The sequence below is a fragment of the Lipotes vexillifer genome, unplaced genomic scaffold (assembly GCF_000442215.2).
Source record: "Lipotes vexillifer unplaced genomic scaffold, Lipotes_vexillifer_v1.1 scaffold1444, whole genome shotgun sequence".
Taxonomy (NCBI): Eukaryota; Metazoa; Chordata; class Mammalia; order Artiodactyla; family Lipotidae; genus Lipotes; species Lipotes vexillifer.
Window position 1 is genome coordinate 265856 of NW_006771128.1, and position 9395 is coordinate 275250.

The 9395-nt window shown below is 37.0% G+C and overlaps 1 protein-coding gene and 1 pseudogene across 4 annotated transcripts in view; one reads left to right on the plus strand and one right to left on the minus strand.

Moving 5' to 3' along the window:
* The window catches only part of ADD3 (adducin 3), a 123869-nt gene that overhangs the window by 102451 nt on the left and 12023 nt on the right, over positions 1 to 9395 (minus strand). The gene's annotated exons all lie outside the window — the stretch shown is intronic.
* Positions 2234 to 2497, plus strand: LOC103088585 (ATP synthase subunit f, mitochondrial pseudogene; annotated as a pseudogene).

The window sequence follows — 9395 nt, forward strand, 5'->3', positions numbered from 1 at the left end:
AAAAAAAAAAAAAAAAAAAAAAATCAATAATTAACTTAAAAGAAATATGACATGGTTTTCATAAAATTGACCTATAAGGTTTTAAATACAAATACTGTCATCATGAAACACAGCTAGCCTCCAGGTAGTTTAAATTAACTTAAACACTGAATTCAAAGTTCTCCAGTAAGTACTCTGACCTTGTACCTACTCCTATTAACATTGGTTTAAAATCAGAGCAAAACACATCTTTTATACCCATAGTAAAATCAAAAGCAATTATATTTTATTTACACACCCACCGTAATAATGAGTCTTTTCAGTTCCTGAGGAGGATGTATTACATAAGGCCATATGTAGTAAATATTTCGAAAAGACCAGGTTATCTTGAACACTGCCTACTGAAACTGTTGTCATGAAACCAAATGCTATAGCAAAACACTGAAAAAAAAATCTGATAGATTCCATTCAAAGTCCTTGGTATGATGCAACATATGATGGCTAAAAATCTTATTTGATAAATGAGTTTAATCACAAAATTATACTAAAACATTAACATTTCTATGACCAATTTCTTCCTTCGCTGCGCCTTATGTAATGGGACACTTAGGTGAAAATAATGGAAAATTGGGGCCATAAATTCTATCATCTATTTTACTGAAACAAATGACCTAAAACTTTTTCTTTTCATCAGAGTGTGGAACTGTTTCTCATTTAAATATGTTCTTTTCCAGAAAGAAAAAAAAAAAAAAAAAATCAAGGCAGCCAAATACATCTAGTTTGAATTTTCAATATAATGTTCCTAAACATGTCAGTAACATTTACCATGTACATGACTTGCTTCAGTGGTGAGCATGCTTAAACTGGAACAATATATAGAAGATCAGCATAGCTTTTTGTCAAGATAACAAGAAAGTTCACGACATGGTCCAGATTTTTAGAAGAAAAACTTCTTTACAATACACTCCCTAATTCAATGAAAGATTAAAACAAAGAAAGGTACCAACTATTTCTTGAAAAGCAGCTTCAAATCCCTAAGACATAAAGGTCTCCCATCCTGCCTAAACCCTGCTCTAAGGAAGGTCAAGTGGAATTCTGGTGAACTCCCTCACCCCAGAATTGCATGAATGGGTTAAGATGGCTGGTAATGTGATAAAGTAGAAAAAACACTAGACTGAGAGTCAGGAATCACAGTTGTGAGTCTAGATCAGCCACTCTGAACATGTCATTTCACTCAATCAAACCAAGTCCTTCACCCATAAAAATGAGGTGAGGATTTCCAAAATTCTATGAGTCTAGATTTCATCCTCCTCTTTACTCTCCCAAATTTTGCCTCTCCAAATGATAAAGTTGACAGAGAATTCCCACTTCTGCTCATAATAGAAAGTCTGAATGATTCAACAAACGCAGAATTTTAGCATCCAATGAAACCTGCAAACCTGTGGAACCCCAATTTCTATTACTGGGGAAAATTCCTTTTTATTGGGTCATGGGGGCAGAGGTCAGCTAGCACCAGTTTGCTGATCCCTGCCTCTCCCATAATTATCACCCCCTCTCCCATCCACCAACATATAATTTGCACAGCTGAAGGGTGAGGTCTCTTCCAATTGTAATGCAGCTAAATTCTTCACTTTGAAATATGTATCAAAGGCCATAGGTTCTGTGCCCCTTGTCTCAATTCCTGGGTCTTGAATGTCAATCATAATCTTTGCTGCATAATACAGACCTGTATAGAGGGTTTCAAATTACAATCTTGATTAGGAACAGGAATAACAGATTTTCTATCACCCAAAATCTTGATCTTAATTTTTCTGATCCAGGAATATAGGAGGGGGAATGGGAAGTTATTGTTGAATGGGTATAAAATTTCAGTGTTACAAGATGAAAAGAGTTCTGGAAATTGATGTTGGTGATGTTTACCCAACATTATGAAAGTATTTAATACCACTGAACTGTACACTTAAAAATGGTTAAAATGGTAAATTTTATATTATGTGTATTTTAGCACAATAAAAAGTATTGGCAGACACCCAGGACTCCAAGATGGCATCAGGGACTTCCCTGGTGGCGCAGTGGTTGAGAGGCCGCCTGCCGATGCAGGGGACACGGGTTCGTGCCCTGGTCTGGGAAGATCCCACATGCCGCACAGCGGCTGGGCCCGTGAGCCATGGCCGCTGAGCCTGTGCGTCTGGAGCCTGTGCTCCGCAATGGGAGAGGCCACAACAGTGAGAGGCCCGTGTACCGCAAAAAAAAGATGGCATCAGTTGCACCAGTGAAAAAGAAACTCATGGATGTTAAAACAGGGGAGCTGCCAAGTTGGATGCTGAGGCAGGATTTTGTCCCTAAGGGCATTGCTGGAGTGTTCCAAAGAGGTTACCAGTGGTATGATAACAGGTATGTCAACGTGAAGAAAGGAAACACTGCTGGGGTTTCTACAGTACTGGCAGCTTAGGTGCTTTCCAACTACTGCCTTTCTTAGAAGGAACTCAAACATGAGCAGCTCTGCAAATACCACTGAAGAAGGCCCACTGCAGAGGACACACTGACCATGACCTTTGCCCGACACTCCTCCCTGAGGAACCTGATCACTGCTGAATCTTTTCATACCCTAATTGAGAACAATGACCAATAAAAGATAATCAGTCCAAAAATTTTAAAATACATTGGAAAACTTTTTAAAAGGACCCTTCCACACATAGCACAAATATGAAACTATTATTTACAGTATCTGCATAGGAATGACATTCTATTAAATACCATCTAAAGACGAAAAGAAACCAAGTCCAGTATCAGAAAGTTTAGAGTCAGGTAATCCCAAGGCTTGGGAGAAAATCTTACGACTTGGTGGACAGCCAAAGGCAGAGTCAACAAAATAATGCCAAGTACTAAAAAACTAAAAGTAAAGTTTTAGAAGCAGTCCAGTCCAGCTGGCATAACAGGGTAAGATGCACAAAGATGGGAAAGGCTGACCATTCTTTTCCTTAGGTACTAGAGAATGTTTTTGCATGGCAGCACTTCTCAGCTGGAATTTGCTTTGTTAGCACATATTTCAGAAAAGTTACTTGTCATTGCCTAGGGTAAAATATGAGTGAAAGATGATTACAATTACCACCTCCCACTTTCCATACCTTTGCCTTAAGTGGAGGGGAAGCTAGGAAAGCACACTCTTTAATAAAAAGAGACAAAGAATCTAGAAACCACACTTATGAGAAGAACAGGGCTGGCTATTTCACCAGGTTGTTTTGAGCCTAAAGCTATTATTTATTTCTTTTGCAGCAATTCATCCACCAGGTGTAGGCAGGCAAAGCCTTGATTCAGGATTTTAAAAATAAAGAATGAAAAATATCTCTAGAATAATATACAAGGAAGAAAGAAAGTGTAGTAGTTCAGGGATGGAGTGACAACTTACTTTCACTTTATACTCTTGTGCCTTTTGGATTTTGTTTCATGTCCTCATATTTCATACTCAAAAGTTAATTTCAAATATTTTTAAATGAAATTGATTTCATAAAAATGTGACTCAAATAGTAAGTTTACCTTAGAAATCAAGTTAATAAAATCATTCTTGCTTTAAAAAAAAAATCAGCGAGTGCTCTTGTTTCTGATTTTTAAACTTTCATTATATTGTAATGTCTATAAAATATTTTTTAATTTTATTGAGTTGCTTTTGAATAGGTTATTTTAAACAGTACTTAATACTTAGAATTTTTAAGCACGAAAGCAAGTTTTATACTGCAATATTTTAGAAGTCAGTTCTGTCAAATCTGGTATTTTCTTTCAGCCATTTATAAAATCACTGTGTCCTAATAGAACACCCTCTTTGTACATGTTTTATTAAAGGGAATTACAAACAAACAAAAATGGCCAATCATGCCTGTAAATAAGTGATGAGAAACATCAGAGGAGCCAAATCTTATATTAGTTGTTTCATTAAACAAATGTGCAAAAAAGTCTTATTGGATTGGATTCTCCACTAAATTTACACAGAAAAAAACAAATGACTTTCCACGTACTTCTTTTGACATTTCTAATTGTTTCTTACAGGTGCTTACCATGTGTTACTTTAGAATTTACAAGATAAACCACTAAATGTAATAAAGGGGAAACTTCAAGATGGCACAATGACTTCCTGTAATGACAGCGTACAATACTTAATATTGCAATGCCCAATACTACCTTCAGCTCTTTTTTATTATTCCACTACACAAAAGTTTAAAATGAAACACAAAAGCACAGCATAGGGAGGCAGTTTCATTTGGAAACAAAAATACTATTCTTTTGCCAAAATGATGACTATTCAACCATTTCCAAATGCACAAATGAAAACACATCCAAAGATTGGAAAATTAATAGCTGACAAGCAGTAAAAATTAAAGAAGATTACGAAATAGCCACATTTCTAAAGTCTTTTATGTATAGTAAGGAAAAGATACATTCAAGACTTGCTGAATCTACCTAATTTCTAGTTTTACAGGTGTATCTTGCCTCTGTCATAAATCAGAGTATTCGAAATGGAATAAAACACAATATTTAAATTTCTATCCCTGGTGATCAAATGTTCTCTCAACATCTAAACTGTTCAGCAAGTTGTATGGATTTCTGTCTCCAAAATGTCCCATTCCTCCCTTTCTAACCTCAAAGCCATTGCCTCAGTTCATTTGCTTATGTCTAAATGCTTCCTAACTTGCCTCTCTGCCAACACTCTCTATCACCACATTCTTCACAACAACAAATCTCAGACACATCTGATTATGCCTCTCTTTAGCTAAAATAAGTGCCACAGAATAAAACCTAAATTTCTTAAAATAGCACCCAAGGCCTTCATGATCTGGTGCTCTCAACCTTACCTTCCTGTTTTCTCTCCCACCACATCCATCCACAGATCCACATGCCTTTGCATAGCCTATTATTTCGGTCAGTAATTTACTCTCCTCTTCACCATTTAAGAGATCCTCGAAAGCTCAACTCAAATTCCATCCTCCTCCATGAATTATTTCTTCCCACTGGAATAAACATTTCCCTTTTCTGTGCCCACCTGCACTTCCTTTAAATTGTTGCTATAGCATTGCTCTCAGGTTGGTGCTGGAGTCAGTTACATAAGTGTCTCTTTTTCCCACTATGGTTCTGGTCTGGTTCTCATATGCTTCCCTTAAAATGCTGAAAACGTATCAAGCCACTCAAATAATATGGACCTCTGTTCTCCAGACATTTTTATTCTAATAAAGGAATATATGAATATATGTCTATTCGTAATAAAATTAGGGGGTAAATTTTATGGTATGTGAATTATGTCTTAATAAAAAAATAACATTAGGGTAAGTGGTACATGAAAGTTAAAGACAATCCTTTCCTGTACTTCCTCAACAGGCAACTCTTTGATGGTAATAATGTTTTGAAGAAGGTAAATATCATCTTGGGTTGTCTAAAAAAATTGTTGGGAATTGAGTTCTCCATATTTTTAAATTACAGGCATGGAGAAAAAAATTAAGCCATCTTTAATGACTTAAGACCTAATAAACTTATTTATAAACTGGTTCCTGCTCTCTGAAACCCACAGAAATGATAATAATAGAGCCTTCTTTTGCTTATCTAGGTCATCTCCATGAAATTGGGTATTTGAAAACATTTAGATTCACCCATGACTTGCCACCAATAGGATCACAAACTGCTTCCTGATTTCTACCTGACTGATCTAAGTATCTTAACTCTGCCTCTTTAAGCAAACCAAGCTAAACCAAATTTAGTGTGGTAATTCTTGCTTCATCAACTTTCTACTGGGAAAACAGTTTGACTTTAGGAATAAGATCCATGTAAGTTGTTTCAGTTGTTCTTGTGTACATATGGGTGTGCACATACACTTTTTTTCCTGGTATCTTCCTTTAAAAATTGAGATATAATTCACACACCATAAAATTCACTCTTTTAAACTGCACAATTCAGTGGGTTTTAGTATATTCACAATGTTGTGCAACCATCAACATTATCTAGTTCTAGAACTTTTTCATCACCCCAAAGGGAAACCCAGTACACATTAAGCAGACACTCCCTATTTCCCTTATCCCCTGCCCCTGGCAACCACTAATCAATCTGCTTTCAGTCACTATGGATATGCCTATTCTGTGCATTTCACACAACTGGAACCATACAACATGTGGTGTTTTGTGTCTTGCTTCTTTCACTTAGCATAATGTTTTCAAGGTTCAACCACGTAGTAAAATGTATCAGCATTTCATTCCTTTTTATGATTGAATAATATTCAATTGCATGGATATACCACATTTATTTATCCATTAATCAGCTGATAGGCATTTAGGCCATTTCCACTTTTTGGCTATTATGAGTAATGCTGCCATGAACAGTGGTGTACAAGTTTTTGTGTGAACATGTTTTCACTTCTCTTGAGTGTATAATGTAGGAAGAGAATTGCTGGGTCATAATGGAAACTATCAATATGTTTTTAACCATTAAACCATATTAACTTTTGGAGGATCAGCCAAACTGTTCCATTTTACATTCACATACATAATTTTTTTTTTTTTTTTTTTTTTTTTTTTTTTGGTTGTACGCGGGCCTCTCACTGTTGTGGTCTCTTCCGTTGCAGAGCACAGGCTCCGGACGCGCAGGCTCAGCGGCCATGGCTCACGGGCCCAGCCACTCCACGGCATGTGGGATCTTCCCGGACCGAGGCACGAACCCGTGTCCCCTGCATCGGCAGGCGGACTCTCAACCACTGCGCCACCAGGGAAGCCCTCACATACACATTTTTACTAAGTGTCCTCAAACTAAATTCTAGATTTTACAAGACAGATTAGACCCCTCCAAAGAATAAAGATGTATACAGCAGTACATCAAACCCTTACTACAGCAAAGTTTATTCTAGTCATCAAAGGCATTAAATATGCAAATATTTTTAAATGAAAGAGGAAAATAATGACAACTCCCAATTTTATACAGTCAGCCAATAACTATGCACTGATCTTCCACTCACAGAAACATCTACTCCAACATCATTCATAGACATTTCAAACTTAATATGTCTCATGGGACTTCCCCGGTGGTCCAGTGGTTAAGAATCCGTCTTGCTACGCAGGGTATAGCAGTTCGATCCCTGGTCAGGGAACTAAGATCCCACATGCCACGGAGCAACTAAGCCCATGCACCACAACTACTGAGCCTGCATGCCACAACAAAGAGCTCACATGCTACAACGATAGATCCTGCATGCCACAACTAAGACCCGACACAGCCAAAAGATAAATAATTTTTTTAAAAAAGATAACAACAAAAAAAAACTTAATATGTCTCAAACTGAACCTCTGTTCTCTACTACTCCCCAAAACTGTTCCTCCTGAACACTTTTGCCTACATCCTAAACCTTGGTGTCAAGTTTGACTTCTTCCACTCACCTATACCCCACATCCCAGTCAGTAAATTCTATTGATTCTATCATCCAAATACATTCAGAATCCACTCAAATCTCACCACCTCTATCAGATACACAATCTTTCACCAAGATTATTGTACCACTATGGTCTAGTGTCAAAACACAGCCAAAATAATCCTTTTAAAACATAGATCGGATTGTGTCCCACTTCTAAGCGTCATCCAGTGGCTTCCCAACACCAAGTACCACATGCTTGGTATTCCCTCTGCCTGCCATGATAGTCCCCTTGATATTACACAGTCATCTCAGTACTCGAGGGGGATTTGTTCCAGGACGCTGGCGATACCAAAATCTGTGGCTACTCAAGTCCTTTATACAATATAAAATGGCCTACTATTTGCATATAACCTACGCACATCCTCCCATATACTTTAAATCATCTCTAGATCACTTATAATACCTAATCCAATGTAAATGCTATGTAAATAGTTATAAATACTATGTAAATAGGCTCTGGCACACAACAAATTCAAGTTTTGCTTTTCAGAACTTTCTGGAACTGTTTTTCCCAAATATTTTTGATCTGTGGTTGATTTAATCTGCAGATGCAGAAGCCACAGATACAGAATACCGATCGTACGCGTTCTCTTACCTTCTTCAAGTCTTTGCATACATGTCACCTTCTTAGTGAGGACTTCACCTAGCCACTCTATTTAAATTTGCCATTCCCCCTAACACTCCCTTTATCTTCCTCCCCTGCTCTATATTTCTCCATAATATTTATATTAACAAAATATATACTTCACTTATTTATTTCTCTTTACCTCCAAGAAAGTAAACTCCATTAAGGCAGGAGGGTTTGTCTGTTTTGCTTACTGCTGTATTCCCAGCACTTAGAACAGGGCCTGGCACATAATAAGTGCTCAATAAATATTTGTTGATTGAATAAATGAACAAGTGAAAGGAAGCATAAGGCTGCTCAGAAGAGCTATAAAGAGGCCAGAGAAATATTTATGAGGAACTAATATACTAAACATAATAAAGTTGTGATGGGAATGGAAAGCACCATTTCTAGAAAAATATGCTACAATGTTTCTATAGTTGGCTTTAAGAAAAATTGCTATCCTTGACTATTTCATTGTTTTCAAAAAGGGTCCATCCATTGTCCATTGCCAAGGGCCCTTAGCTTCTGAAGAACTGAAAAAAACTCTGGGAGTTGACAAGTTCCTAGAATGATGATGTCCTTTTCTAAACTGCCACATATACACGGAGCCAAGGACTTTCATGGTCTTAGCTTTCTATTAGATCTATTCCCAGGACCATCATATAGTATAATCATAGGTTTCTTGGCCACCTTCTGGCTAAAGCCACTAATTGGTAAACTCACCTTCCTTAGAACTACAATCACAGCATCTTCAAACTAAAATGGATCTTAAAATCATCTCAACCCCTTACATATTTTATATATTTAAAAAACTACAGTGAAAAAGAAATAGTGACTTGCTCAAAATAACTTGAATAGTTACACTAAGTATTTTTCAAATAGTAAGTGATAAATACTATTAAATCTAAGAGAACTCAGATACTTGGAACAAATTCTCTAAAATCCAAAACCAGACAATGTTATTTATAAAAGCTAAGTCGAAATTATACCTCATAGTATCAACAACTCTATCTATCCACACATTAAAGTTAAAAGTTATAACAGAACCATCAATGAAACTTTGGCATTCAGCAAACAGTAAATGATGGATAAATTCGGATTTTAAAAAAATGTACACCTCTTCCCCAAAGGAGGCTTTCCTTGTCCAGTGTTGGGAATGATGAGGACTTTGAAATTCTTTTTCAGGTAACAACTTTCCTAAGCATTACTGGCTTCAAAATAGCAGTAGAAGGATGTTTCTATGAACCAATCATTTTCACATGGGGTTCAGAGAGAACATCTGTTAAAAGGTACATGATTGGGCCTCCCTGGTGGCGCAGTGGTTGAGAGTCCGCCTGCCGATGCAGGGGATACGGGTTCGTGCCCCGG